The sequence below is a fragment of the Lepidochelys olivacea genome (assembly GCF_965140295.1).
Source record: "Lepidochelys olivacea isolate rLepOli2 genome assembly, chromosome: 2".
Taxonomy (NCBI): Eukaryota; Metazoa; Chordata; order Testudines; family Cheloniidae; genus Lepidochelys; species Lepidochelys olivacea.
This window is the reverse complement of record NC_140412.1, coordinates 226,346,991-226,362,188: the sequence shown is the minus strand read 5'-3', so window position 1 is coordinate 226,362,188 and position 15,198 is coordinate 226,346,991. Positions and strand designations below refer to the sequence as shown.

Here is a 15,198-nt window from a genome sequence, read left to right as displayed (position 1 = left end):
TCTGCTAGTACCTCAGCTGTGTTTACTCCCACAGGACTTGATTTACAAACAGTGCTAAATAACTTTCCTTTAAATTATTCACATTTCATAATCATCTTTCAGAGTTCCAGTACTGGAGAATATTTGATCATAAATTCAGTGAAATCAGTCTCCATCTTTGTGATGTTTGTCCAGCTAAATCCTTCAATGAATAAACCAATAAAGATGCCAGCTGTGTTTCTTTTATAATGGTTGCTGTTGTTTGTGAGCAGGTTTGAAATAAAAATAAAGAAAATTTCTAAATTTTCAGATTAGATATGTGAATCCTTAATCCGACTGTAGACTTTTTAAATGGAAAAAAAAATTGAGAACAGACAAATGCATCCTTAAAATATTCTTGCAAATCCAGTGCTTGCTTTTGTTTGGATACCTAGAATCAGACTTGAACTATTGTTGAGGTCATGGCCTGAGCTGACAAAAGCGAGGGCAATCAGCATGAAAACTTCTCTCTCGTGATGATATGAATTAAGAGTCTGTCACTTCAATTTTCCTTTTGAATTGCCTCCTTTAGTCATATTGTATCATAGCCTTAAAACTGTTTTCTCTATTAGTGGTTGTACTTCATGAGAGTGCCCCAGTATTGCCAGCCCCAAGCACCCCAAAATCATGAGTTAGGCCCCAAAATATCATGAAGGTTGACTTAAACATCATGAGATTTTTAACAGGTAATAATTTGGGGGTTCTTTTTATTTGCCATATTTTTGAGCCTCTAGGGTGCAACTCAGGTCACATTTTCAAGCTTTATTCTGCAACCATGAGGGATAGAAACTTTTTTTTAAAATGAAAGTTGAGATTTTCATCTGATCACTTGCTTCCAGGAGCTGAGGCTTGAAGAAAAATATCCAAGGTGAAAACCTGGTCCCCACTGAATTAAATTGCAAAACTCCCATTGTCTTCAGTGCGGCTAAGATTTCACCAAGGATGCTCATCTGCTTGGGGCAGGGCATGGTTCTAGTGGGATCTGTCTGTTTTATCTAATATGTCAATCACAGTAGTACATAGATGCCAACTCCTGCAGCATATTCTGGAAAAGGAAATAGGATTCTTAAATCCTGGATCTCCCTGTGTTATCAGAAATATATGCAGCTAAAAATATTTAAAATATGGTTTCGGTAGCACTAGAGTCAGAGCAGAAATGTCCATCAAGACAAATTTTCAGGTTTAGTCTGCTGTTAAGTGCTGTATAGGACTGTGGTTTAATACATTTGCAAAATCCTGTGGCAAGACCAAAAGTTCTCTCAAAGAGCTTTGAATTTTATAGGAAAATTTCAGACCAAAGAAATCTGCAGTATCCTACTTAATGAATTCCAATAAGGACTTCTTACCTTACTTGTTTAAATTCAAAATGATCCACAAAGGAGGACCACGTTGTCAGCATACTGATGCAGAATGCTGAGAGTTTTTAATGCAAATCAGTGGAAATTTGCAGCAGGGAGTGTGTGATCCCATAAGCAGGATCAAGCTTTTATTTGTACTATCAATAACCCGGAGATGGTTTTCCTGCTTAGTGACATCTATTGTGGGAAGGGGGCCCTTTCACCATCCAGCAAGTACACAAAGTCTTCCACAGCAGCACAGCTCTTCTTAAAATCATGCTGTTATCTTGCACCTGTGTTTTCCAAAGTGTTCTCACAACCAGCCTGCATGCTGAGTGAGAGATCAATATTACCATTATTTATATTACAGTAGTGAGATTGGGCCACTTTGTGCTAGGCACAGAGCAAACACACAGTGAGAGAGAGTCCCTGCCCCAAAAAGTTCTGAGTTTAAATAGATGGCTGACCAAGGAACAGGGGCCCAGAGAGACTGAGATATCCCCAAAGTTAGAGTCCTGTTACCAGATTTTCCCGTTACTTTGGGGTATGCTCATTTATTAGGGTTACTCTTGTGTGGGGGGGTCCTGTAATTCTGTCAATGTACTGCTTGTGTCACTTGTGTTTTCATATGGAGCTCTACTTCTCCCTTCTGCAAGTCCCCTCCCAATGGAGCTACCCTGCAGGACCTAGGTTCCTCCAGCCCCAGAATCAGATGAACGCGCACACACACTCACACACACACACACACACAGCGAGTCTGAGTGGACCGGGTCAGTCACCACTCTCAAGCTGACCCCTTAGATGTCCCTGGGCTCAATAGGCTGGGCCAAGCAGCACTGCCAAGCTGCCACCCTTATATGCCCCTGGACTCCGTAATCTGGGTCGAGCAGCACTTCCAAGCTGCCACCCTCGTATGTCAAAGGTTCAGCACGTCCCTATCCCCACTTTCACATTTCTGGTAGCAACGCACTTGAGCAAACCCCATAATATGTTTGGGCATTACAGCTTAGGTGAGAGGAGCGTTGCTGCAGAGTAAATGGGGAAGAGCAAAGAGCAAAGTTCAGAGAGAGAGAGGGAAGCAACCAGCTTAACCATAAAAGTTATTTATTGAATAATAGTGATAACCACACAAGGAGAGCCTAAACAAACATAACAATTACATTATTAAAGTTTACAAAAGTTATATAGAGAAAACTATACCTGATCAAACACGTCAGGGTTAAAAAGTTATACCTGAGACAGAAAAGAAAACAGAGAGAGAGAGAGAGCTGGGGTCTCACCACTGCATGAAGCTTGAACTGGTTGGAGTTCCCAGGTGATGGTGGTAGCTCTGAGTGCTGGAGATAGGCTGAGCTCAGGAGAAGATGAAGTCCCAGTGGATCCAGGCATCAGAACACTTGAGCATGGGTAGGGGTTTTTGTAGGGAAACAACAGTGGTTCAAGGGAGAACACTAGATTTGTTTATGGGTAAACTGATGAGTCAGGGGTTTTCTTTAGGCTTGACAATAGGAACTGATCATTCCTGGCTATGGGTGGTGTCCCTTCAAGGGAGCTCACAATGCAGTTAGGCAGCTTCAGTATTTTGGATATAAATCAAGGATTCATTACTAGAATTGGTCTGATAACTGCTGAGCTGGGTGCATGCAGGGGTAGGTTCATTAACATCTGGAGCAGAGATCCCCCATGATGCAGTGCTTCCCTGCTTTACTGGTCCCAGAGTTCTTGCCTTGGAATCTCTGTTCTCCATTCTGTATGCTAATGGAGATGCTCCCTGTCCCATGTTTGATGCAGATGAGGCTAGGGGAGTTGCCTTAAGCTTGTTACCCTTGTCAGGAGGGGTTTAGGTTTGTCTCCCACCGCCTTTTTATTGCTTGCTGTAAGTCTCTTCTATGATTGGTTTTGGTTAAAGCAGAGGCTGGGGTGGGGGGTTGTCCTTCATGAGTCAGACAGGCTGGATACTGCGCCCTGATTCCCCAAGAACACAGAGCTGACTAGTATCACTGTGCAGATACAAAATTTGTATCCACATCAGATCTGCGACCCACAGACATGGCTCTCGGATATAAAGCAGACATCTGCAAATTTGCCAGGCTCTACTCAACGTCACACAGCAGGCCAGCAGTCGAGCGGGTTGTAGAAGCCATGCCTCCTCACTCCCAGTCCAGTGGCCCGTCTACTGGACCACACAGTCTAGCTTTATGGGTGGCAGTGTGGACAGTGCTACTGGGTCAGCCTTTTCCCCGGTTTGCAGGGTTAGTTTTCATAAACCTGCCTTTATTGGTACCATGATGTAGCCTTACAACTGTTTAAAATAGAGAGATCAAACCTTCTGTATGAAAACAACAACAAAGAAGTTGGTGGGAAATAAGCAGAGCACTGAGCATTGTGATTTCCCAGCAAAACTGATTGTTGGGAGAGCAGAGTTAGCAGTACTGCCATGCTGCTGGTCGTGGGATCTGTGCCCGTGCCGCATACTGTAATGGCCCACTTCTAGCCATTGTTTTAATAATCATCCTTAGCCGTAGTGACCCTGCAAGCTGTATGAATGGGAACGCTGTGGTAGCAGCAGAAATGAACACTAAAACATCATTTACAGAGTAGTACATCCACCACACACACCAAGTTGAGTATCTTGTGGATAACTAATTGCGAACAGATATGGGCACTTACACTATGTCCTTACTCCCACTTTTTTACTTACTTGGGATTCCCATGGAAGTTCCTCACTTTTCTTCCTTTTCTATCATTGTTAACATGACTATCCATCACTCAGGCCCCCAGTCTTGGGTTATTTTAAACTCTGCCCTCTTCTTGTCCCACACATCCAGGCTCCATTTAAATCCTGCAGCTTCTTCCTTCTCAGCATCCATTCTCTTCTTTCCATCCCCGCACCAAATCTCCCATTCAAGCCCTCATTAGATCTCACTTTGATTACTGCTGTATTTTCCTCTCTGGCCTCCCAAGCATGCACATTACACCTCCGGCCGTACAAAATGCAGTCACTGAACTCCACTTCCTTTTCTGTTGATCTGATCATGTAACTTTCCTCACTGGGCCCCAACACGGGCTCCTCATTTACTATCGCATCACATTTAAGCGTTGTGTCACCACATTCAAAGTTCTGCATAACTCTGCCCCTTCCTACTTAGCCTCCATTGTCAAGTTTTGAATTGCCTCTCACCAATTCTGTTCTGCCCATGCTCTCAAGCTTTTCAGCTTCTCCCACAGTCACCTCTGTTCCTTCTCCCATGTGGCCTCCAGTGCATGGGACTACTTCTGTGAGCTCATCCACAAAACCCCTTTTGAACGCCCACATCTTCCACACTGCTTTCAGTGAATCGAGTTGACTTGTGTATAAATTATATACGTTTGTATACTGTTCACAGTCCTTTATTCTCCACTTATCTGTCCTTCCAGCTGGGGCTGTCTTCCTTGGTGGTTTGAAAAGCACCTACCAGCTGGGAAACTAGATTTTCAAAAGTGCTCCACACCCAGCAGCTCTCATTGGGACCCTGACAGCCAGATTTACAAGGAGCTCAGTTTATATCACACACCCAACATGCTGAGCTCTTTTGAAAATCTGTCCAGTTATTTTGGTACCTAAATAGGAGCTGAGGTGTGCGTTTTCTTGTTTGTTTGGAGCCAGACTCTCCAGAAAACCAACAACAAAGGTGGCTCGGCTCTTTTGAAAATCTGGCCCATAAATGGGAACCACCATAAATAATTTTTTGTTTGTTTTTTAAACAGCCAAAACTGGGACATGTCTAGATACTCAGCTTTGATTTCCAATGTAGATCTGCCTACCTCTTTCATACTATGATGACAGTTAGAGATGTGCAAAAGTAGTTGAAGATTGTCATAGACAGTTTTTTGAGTCATCTGGTATCTTCACCCTGACTCATGAATAAGATGCAAGTAAAAACACCAACCACCCAATAATTAATTGGTCCTAAATGATAACAAATATACAGAACTGCTATTTTAGTCATTCATTACCAAACTGCTCATATTTTAAAGGCTTAAGCAGAAGAGAAATAAATCTCAGTAAGGTAAATGTAACTAATGAAAACTCTTCAGAAATGCAAAGAACTGAATGTGTCGTGCAATGCTGCACCTTCTTTATAACACCACCAAGTTCAGTGGGAAGCCATGTTCATCTCTGCTCAAGCCACGCGCCAAACTATAACCATTGTTCCCTCCTTCCTCAATGCTGCCTACATCTGGGAAACTCCCCTCAATCCACTCTACCATGCTCTCACCTTTTCTCCTTCAAATATCTTGTGGGATTCACACTACTTCCAGAAGGCCTATTAAAACCCTAGTCATCTTCTCCAACTAACAGCATCATTAAAGATTATGGACTGGATTCTCCAGTCTGCCAAGTTTGCTTTTTGCTGTTTATGGAGCCAAAATGAGCTTGAACCTATTAGAAGATGCCACAGGAGGATTCACCAATGTAAGGGGGAAGAAGAATGTGTCAGACAGGTGGGGGGATGGTGTGGTGGGAGAAGGGTATGTGACAGAGAGCCCCTTGCTGCCCTAACTTCCAATGGGGCCAAGGGGCTGAGAATCTAGGAGCTGCAACTGGCTTTTTGTGGCATAGTGGAGAATGAGGCGTGTGTGTGGTTATATGTATGTATATGTGTGTATATATATAATGTTTGTGAGTGCATATATAATCTTGAAATACCTTAAGATCTATCAACATGATCTTACTGGTGTAATTCTCGGCCCTCCTTCTCCCACACTGATTGTTGCAATTCATCAAGTCGCTGTTATGTTTTAATTTATACTCCAGTTTAGCAAAGACTTTGCATGCTTCACTTACACAAGTGCATGGTCTCATTCAGTTCAGCAGACTCACAAAGTTAGGTGTACGCTTAAGTCTTACAGCTTTGGTTTCTTACTTTTGTAAGCTTTCTGGAGTGAAGGCATTCTCTTTCTCTCCAAATCCCTATCCATATTTAAGGGGCTGTATAAATAATACAAAGTGCACACTTCATCTTGCCATACCCATAAAACTTTTTTCATTAGTCTGAAAAACATACAATAATAAAAAATCACACCAGTCTGACATTTTAGGGAGGGAAAAGAGGAGGGGATAAGTAGCTGTCTCCAAGTGTTTGACAGATGTGAAGTCCCTGCAGGACAGATCGGTAGGTTAACTGTGATAAATGGTCTTTGGCTTCAGTGACTAAAGAGAGGTCATCCTTTTCAGGCCACTCCCTGCATTCTGAAATCTTTGCAGCAAATTCTTGTCGGAGTACTGAACAAACAAACCAGTTCTTATTTACACTGTAGTGAAATTAAGACGTTTCAAACCAAAGATGTTAAAATATGAGACGAGGACTGAAATTTATGAGAGAGTACTAATGTTTCTTTACTAGGACATGGATGCTTTTAGATTTCAAAAGACAGTAGGTCCAAAAGGACAGCTGTATTTTCCTTTACAGTCGTTTAAAAGGGAGAACTTTGTTTGCAACCCCAGCAGCTGCACCCAGTGACAAACTCAAAACCCAAAGTTCTCCATCTCGCATACTCTTGGGCTCTCTCTCTTTCAGCCTCTGCTATGAATCCTTTGGAGTGTAACAATGCAGGGTGCTAAAAGAGAGAGAAACCTGCAGAGCCTTGACTGCATGATGTGCCAAAGGTTTATTTCCTAGCTACTTCTGTGTTGTTTTTTTTTATTCTCTCTATCTCTATCTCTCTCTTTTTTTTTTGTTACCCCTGGCGTATGTCCAGTCAGTGAGGAAATAAATATGTGAAGAAAGAATGCTATGGAATGTTAACTGCACTGGCGTATTTTCTTCCTTTTATCAAGTCCCAAGATTCAGTGAAGTTGATATAAATTCACCATGCCTTCTTTTAAAAAGCATAACAGAAAGGCATTCTTCCTGTAAGAGTCAGACTGTAAAAAGTGATTTTCTTTCACTCAGTTTGGTTTAAGCCTGTAAAAAGCATTAAGTGAAAAATCTGATATATTTGTTAGGGCATTTATTGCATTACTAACTTATATTTTCAATTCCTAGTGAAAGGTTTATAGAGAACATAAACCTTGAAGAGTTTTTGTTCAGGATTAAAGATATATTTTCCCCGTTTTCTGGTGAAATAATAGCCCATAAAATGATGGCTTTTTTAGTAATTATTTTTAGCTGTATTTATTTTCCAAGGATACATTGTTCAGCTTGCTGAGATGCATGAAGAAGACCTTTTGAAAGCACTATCTTTATTGGAAGATTCATGCCTTTTAAATGTTTTCAAATGAATATAAAGCTTATGATTAAATGTAGCTACCAAGTTGTTGTTTTTATTAATTACATTTACCGCAAGGAAAGACCTTCCAATAAACTATAAATCCAACATATTCTGAAATCTTCTGTCATGGTGCAAGTAATCTATTATATGTCTGCCGTAATGAATATCTTTAATATTGGACTAACTGGTATGCTGAAAGAAGATAACTGATTGATGGTGAAAAGAAGTAATTGTTAAAACCTTTCTGGGAAAAAATGGTAAGGGGAACTATATGATTAAAATTTCTTGGGAAATACTTTTCTCAGGAAATATTTTTCACTCAAATAAATTGATGAAAATTGCAAACAAGGAAGTATGAAATGAACCTTAAAGCTTACCTATGCATACTTTTGTTCAAACAGTTTGTCAGTTTTAAACAAGAGAAGAAAAAGACACTCAAAATAATTCCATTGATTTGAAATTTTTAAAAATCCGCAATTCTACAATTATGTGCCAGAATGTCCTAAATATCCCTGGGAGTAAGTGGATCATCTGACGTATGCTATACTTGCATTTAAAGCTACCTCCTTTTATTTCTTCCTAGTTCCTAACACCAAATTTAATGGCTCTCACTCCATGTGGTGCCTCAGCATGCATTATCCTGGTAAAATCGTATGCTGTACACAATATTGCACTGGGTGTTTTGACTTTCACATAGCCTTATTCCCATATCCCAATGGACATATAATCTGATTACTTTTAATGTAGACAAACTGTGCAATATTGTAAAATAAGAGCATTATGTCTATGAAATGGCAGTAGTTTGCATTGGATTTCTATAGAAGGTGTGATAACCCCAGCATAGTTTAGTCTATGGCATCAAATAGAGCAAGAGCCAATGGGTGTGGAAGTCAGGACCTAGAAAGAAGAAAAATAAGGTAAGTTTAAGTCAATCATATGCAGAATGGCTCTCTTTAAGCTCTGTGTTCAAAGCTCAAATCAGCCAAGTTTATAATAAATGGCCTACACATCTGTAGTGCTGTCCATCTGAAGATCTTACAATGCTGTATAAACTTTAAAGGAATTAGTCCTTCAGGGCACGATAGGTGGACATATTATCTTCATTTTTTTGCTGCAGGAATTGATGCAGAGGTAGATCAAGGCCCCAGTCCAACAAAGCACCTAGAAACATGCTCATGTTTAAGCATATGTAAAGCTATTGAACCCAATGGAAATACTCATGTGCTTAAAGTTAAGCATGTGTTTGCTTGTGTTCCTGGATTGGGTCCTGTAGCAGAGCTGGGAAGGGAATGCAGATCTCCTCATGCATGGTCCATGTATTGAAGATTGTCCTTTCTCCCATTTGTTCCTCATTCTCAATCATGATTATTAATCAACGCTGTGGATGACCCAGGTGATAACACACTAGTCTGATCTGTGGCCCAAACTATGTTGTAGTCAAGTTTTAAAAAATGCTTTGGCTTAAGTAGACAGCCAGTTGTAGGAGCTATAATCACACCTCATGGGAAAGTAAACAATGTAAATGACATTGATTCAGCAAGAGGCAAAGCAGATCTTTCATTGTAGGCATTGCAAGGAACATTATGCACCTATACAGAGCATATACCATGCTAACCTATAGCTCATGCCTAGTATAGACAGAGCCATACAGGGTGAGAAATTAGCTCCAGTGGAAACCTAGCATGCGTTTTAGCCTGATTGTATCTGGCCATGTCCACACAGGCATTTTATAACCTGGTTCTATACAACTGAGCTTAATAACCCCTATTGACCTCAGTTGTTTTGAGTGTGTAGACTGGTTCATACTCTTGCTATTTGGTGCATTCAGCAGCACCTAGTGCTAAATCTTCTGGACTAAAGCATTACTGAGTCTCCTGTTCCACATATTTGTTTTCTAAAAATCCTCAAACCAGGCTACTGGACAAAAAAGATTATGGTCTTCATTCTACATTCCCGTTAAGTTTAGAAACTGGTATTAGAAATATATATCGGCCAGTAGATTTTAGCCTTAAAAATTCCTACAAGAATGTTTTTAACAAGATACACTAATTAGCACAAATGTTTTCATAAGTAATGTAGTTATGTCCCCCTTGTTGGTGGCCTTTATGTGCCACATTTACGGTTTTTATCATGACACAGTATTCATCTTGGCTTTTTCTCCAGTTAGCAGCAGCTGTGTGACTGTTCAGTGAGATTGGTTCAAATAGGTCAGACTTATTACCTTGTTGGAATGCACTAAATCAGCTCACCTACATAGCTTGTCTAAATAGGGCTATGGCCTTCTTGAACACCTACATTCTTGGCAATACCAAGAAATCAAACACTTACACTTATAACAATGTACAAAGACCACAGGAAAAATGATCATTGATGTCTGTCTCGGCTTTTATTTTAATGATAAAGATTTAGCCACCTTTCCAGTACTCCTAATAAACAAGGATACTGATGCTAAACTATTCAAGTATAGTTAAAAGATACTGAGCTAACTAACCTGTACATTTCCAATAATCTTTTCTTTCATACACTTTTATGGAAATAGTGGAAACCTTGTAAAGAGCCTCTTTATTTTGTGATCTGACAAAATAAATCAACAGACAATGAGGGTAGCACTGCCTTAACAATTCTTTTTACAGTGTATGCCTCCTTTAGGCATTCGTTTGGTCTTTGATTTATACTATTTTCTTTCCTCACAAATCTTTATTGCAGGGGAGTATGTCATCTTACACAGGCAGCAGGCTAGACTGGGGTAGACCGACTAGGCAATGTAAAATCTTTTCTTCAATAGTTGTAGATGTTTGTCACAATTTTTAGGTTTTATGCTTTTATTTGCATCAGAAGTTAAAAGCATCCAAAGTGGAGAGCAGTACTAGTTTGGTCTTCACTATAGTGATTTCATCACAGTAATGATAATAGGCTAAATTCATCCCTGATGTAATTCAGTTGACTCTGGTGGAGTTACAGTAGGGATTAAGATGGCCCAGTATTTTATATCTACATGGTAAAATTCTATACTCTGAATCATAGGAATGGTTTCATTGGAGTCAATGGGAGCCCTAAGCATGCATGTTACTCAAATTAGGCCTTGCCCTGACCTGCAAAGACTGGCACACACGCTTAACTTTATACATGTGCGTACTCCTAGTGAAGTCTCTCTCATGCTCAGAAATACAGAACTACTTCAGCTTGTGTCAAGATTCTAGAAATAATGTGTGTTTCAGTTGGGTCTCATTCAAACCCATTCCCTTCAAATGTATTTGGCCATGTTTTACCCAGTAAAAAAATTCTATTCCTGGGAAAAGAAAGCCAAAGCATTACTAAGGACCCAGTCCTGCAAAGACTTATGCAACTGCTTAACTTTGCCCATATTAGACTGCTCAGCTACACAGCCAAATTAATATGAAAGAAATTGGCTTGAATAATAACCATCTTAAATATATTTTAATCTGCACCATTGGTACAGGTTTAAATAGTTTTCTTGAGTATGAAGATGTCCTTTTGACTGTGTACACTTCAAATCTGTTAAATATAAGCCCTTCCAGAAAGAGATCTACCTGCTACAGAATATTGTAATGTTTTATGTAGCAGAAAAAGCACCGTACTTCTCAGAAATACAAATATGGATATCTTTGACTGAAGACTGAATGGCTTGACAAAGAAAACGTTAACTATCACACCTAAAATTGGCACCATTTTATATCAGCATTGAGGAGTGGCCTAAAACTGGGACAAGAAGGAAATGCATTTTTGTCTCTGTCGTTTACTGGATAGGAGTCCTGTGAGTTAAAAACACAAGTTGGGTGATGTGGCAAAAATCACAGTACAACCGTTTACTCTTTAGTAACATTTTGGATTTATAGTGTAATACAGGCTTCATCACTATAAGACATTTACCATTCATATTCATTCCATTTAAACTTTAGACTCAACTAAATGATGTGGTTTTTCTACTTATAACTTGTTTTGGCAAGCATATCCAATGCTTTAGGTGAGAAGTGTGGTAGAGTGTAGGTCTCATAGTTAAAGCACTGGGCAGATATTCAGGAGATTTTTGGTTCAATTCCAGCTCTGCCCTATATTTGCTGTGTGACTCTGAGTCACCTAGGAGGAGATGTTTAAAGGTACTTTCAATGGGCATTGGCACTTACCTGCCTTTCATGCTTTGAAAATATCCCCCTTAATCTCTCTCTCTCTCTCTCTCTCTCTCAATTCTCCAGCCTTAAAATGTCAATACTACATCTTTTCTCCTTTCCATTGTCTGTTTAGATTGCAAGCTGTTTGGGGGCAATGACGGTCTCTTACTATATCTTTATACAGGACCTCACACAAAGAGGCCTTGATAACAATTGGGGCCTCTCAGCAGTAGTGCAATATGAATAATGAAGTAATAATTATAGTATTTCCTTGCATACTCAAAAGGAGGCAGATCTGGAATTTTCAAAGGGAATTAAGGGAGTCAGGTGCCTTAAGAGAAACAAATTAGAAGTATGCCGTGAGAGTTTTACTGTCAAATTACAGTTTGATTTGGAAATTGTAAACACAAAACAAAATCTGTTTACCTTGGGAAAGTATTCACCTCATTTGCTGTCAAAAATGCATAGACAGGACTAATCTCTGTTTGTTTTAAATACCCACGTCTTAATTATTAATGTGAATTTAAACCCCGCTCTTCATTTCATTTAACAAGCAAAGCACCCTGAGTTCAGAAGTTCACTGCACATGCCTGAATCTTTTGGGTTTTTTTCTCAAAAGCTTAAACCAAACTTCAGTGATCCTAGTCATGTTCTGCTTGACCAAATACTGACCTGCCTTTGCAACAGAAAGAAATGTAAACCTCTTCTGAAATTAAATCAAATTCTTATAATCCAGTGAGATTTACAACTATTCAATTCTTGTCCTAGTCATAACTTTAAAGTGAAATAAACTAAATGGCATTTGTTTTGTTATGCTAAGGAGATGGGTATACTCAGAGCTTTTATTTTTAAGGGAGCAGGTATTTTTGTAAATATTGACAGTTTAGCTCTTTTAAAAAATCTTTCCATTACTACTTGTACCAGCACTTTCATATAATTTAATGGTCAATGCTAAGGGCTTCACTGTACTTGGCTGTATGCAGCATTTTCTATAGAAATTATGTATGCTGCCATGACCAGTAACCATTCCAAAGTGATTAGTGTGACAGTAAGTGAAGCATGAATATTGAGACTTGCCATATCTTGCGTGCCAAGTTACTATATGGCCCAAGTGCTGTGAGACAAAACATGCTATTATGTCGTAGATACAAAGCCATATTGTATGAAATTCCACCCTATCACCATATAGAAAGAGGTGTATTTAGGAATTCAAAAGTTTTTTCTTTTGATTTTTTAAAAACTCTTCTACAGAATATAGCACCTACATACAGAACTCAATCAGAAAATACAATTCTCTCCCCCCCTCACCCCATATTAAGGAATACGATCTGAAATGTATATCAGATAAATTTAACTAATTTCTAGGGGAACTTTAAAAGAGCGTATTTTTAAAAAGGTACCAATATTATGTATTAAATGAATCGCACCAACAAGTTCTCATGTAGTAGATGTGTTCATAGTATATGAACGTGCAGTATATTTTTAATAAGTTGGAGAATGACTTGCTTTAAACAAGTCTCAGGACTTCACATGCATATTTCCTTTTGCAATGTCCAGCTAATCTCCATAAATGATCTTTGCAAAAGACAAATTTCCTGGAGAACAATTGCTGCACTGCTGAGCCAACCTACATAAACAAAAATAGAACTTTTACATAGATTTAAAGGTATGTTCTAGCTCAGTTAGAGGTAACAGGCTTGATGCGGGCATTAATGGGTGATCTTCAGTGGTATGTTTTAAGCAGGCAGGCAAACTAGATGATTGTAATGGTCTCTTCAGGCCTTAAAATCTATGAATGCATGAGAGTATAATAATACTAATAACTTAGTTTCTGGAAACTTCAAAGCAATGTAAAAACAGCTGATCCTCACAACACCCCTCTAAACATTATAAGGGGTAAGTAACCATTATAGTCAGAGTAGGTCAAACTATTCATTGCAAACTTTTTATTCGGTAAGTTTAGTCCTTTTTTTTCTGTTCACAAATTTTCCATGAACAGGTCCCAATTGTTACTAATTTATTTGCCTGTTCAAAATTGTTTGGCTAATAGATAAGACTATGTTCGAGCTAAAGATGGTTTGCATAGTATTTGTACTGAGTATTGTGTTGATTATTTGATATTTGGAATTTGCTTCTTGACTGGTCATCTAAGTCAGCTAGTATTATTTTTGTTCCTTGACAGAATGGTCTTGGCTTTATAAACTACTTCCACTCAAAGTATCTTTCATTTTTTTGGGAAACTTAATTTGTTTCTTAGTTAAACAAATCTTGGTTATGGGCCAGATACCCAAGTTCCACCAACATTCATGCACTCATAATTTTGCATGTTCAAATGTATTCAAGAAAGCAAACATAAATAGGATGCTAACATATTTAAATCAAACTTGTAATTCAGAATTCACACAAATGCTTATTTTCACATTTTTCCTTTTTCTTATCATCCTCATTTTACAAATATAGAAAATGAGGGCCAGAGAAGTTAAAAACTTTTTTTACATTTGAGTTATGTTTAAGGAATAGCTAGCATAGATTTGTCAAGAACAAATCATGCCAAACCAACCAAATTTCCTTCTTTGACAGGGTAGCTGGCCTAGTGGATGGGAGGAAGCAGTAAATGTGATATATCTTGATTTTAGTAAGGCCTTTGACACAGTTCTACTTGACTTTCTCATAAGCAAACAACTACAAACTACTACAAGATGAAACTACTATAAGGTGGGTGTACCACTGGTTGAAAGACCATACTCAGAGAATAGTTCTTCGAGTAGACGCAGCCATGTATTCCATGTAAGTGTTTGCATGGCCAGCATGCTGAAGTTGGAGAACTTTGTCTAGCAGTACCCATAATATTCATCACCAAGTTATATATCGACCAGTGTTCATCACTAAGCCACATTCAACCCCAAATGAGCAGCATCTTCACGCTGTTTATCGGGCTATGTTTGTCTTTTTATATTGATAAGACTAAACCTTTCCATTCTTCACCTCATCTGTTTCATATGCGGACTGAGTTAAAGGACAAGAGATCTCTTCACAGACAATCTCCCAGTGGATAACTTCCTGTAACATGACAGCATATGAAGTAGCTCTGACTGCTCCTCCTCAAAGGGTACAAGCTCATTCCACAAGGAGCCTGGCAATGTTGATCGCATTTCTAATTGACATTCCTATATTGGATATTTGCAGGGCTGTCGCTTGGTCCTCTGTACATACATTTACAAACCCCTATGCCATTACTACTGCATCCAGATCACATTCAAACTTTGGGAAGGCAAACCTTCAGTCTGTTCAAATAGACTCTGAGCTAAGTTCCCTCTAAGCTGCATGGTCATGTAGCAGCCTATTAAGTGCCGCAGAGGCTCAGGGCTGCCGCCAGCCAGCCCCAGCCCTCCTATTGCTGGGGGAGAGGTGCTTATCCCGGGGCCCCAGACCTGCTACAACCGAAAGAGAGGCGCCCT

General features: G+C 39.3%; 1 protein-coding gene across 3 annotated transcripts in view; it reads left to right on the top strand.

The window, feature by feature from the left end:
- Window positions 1-15,198, top strand: part of CDK14 (cyclin dependent kinase 14) — a 505,344-nt gene that overhangs the window by 396,333 nt on the left and 93,813 nt on the right. The gene's annotated exons all lie outside the window — the stretch shown is intronic.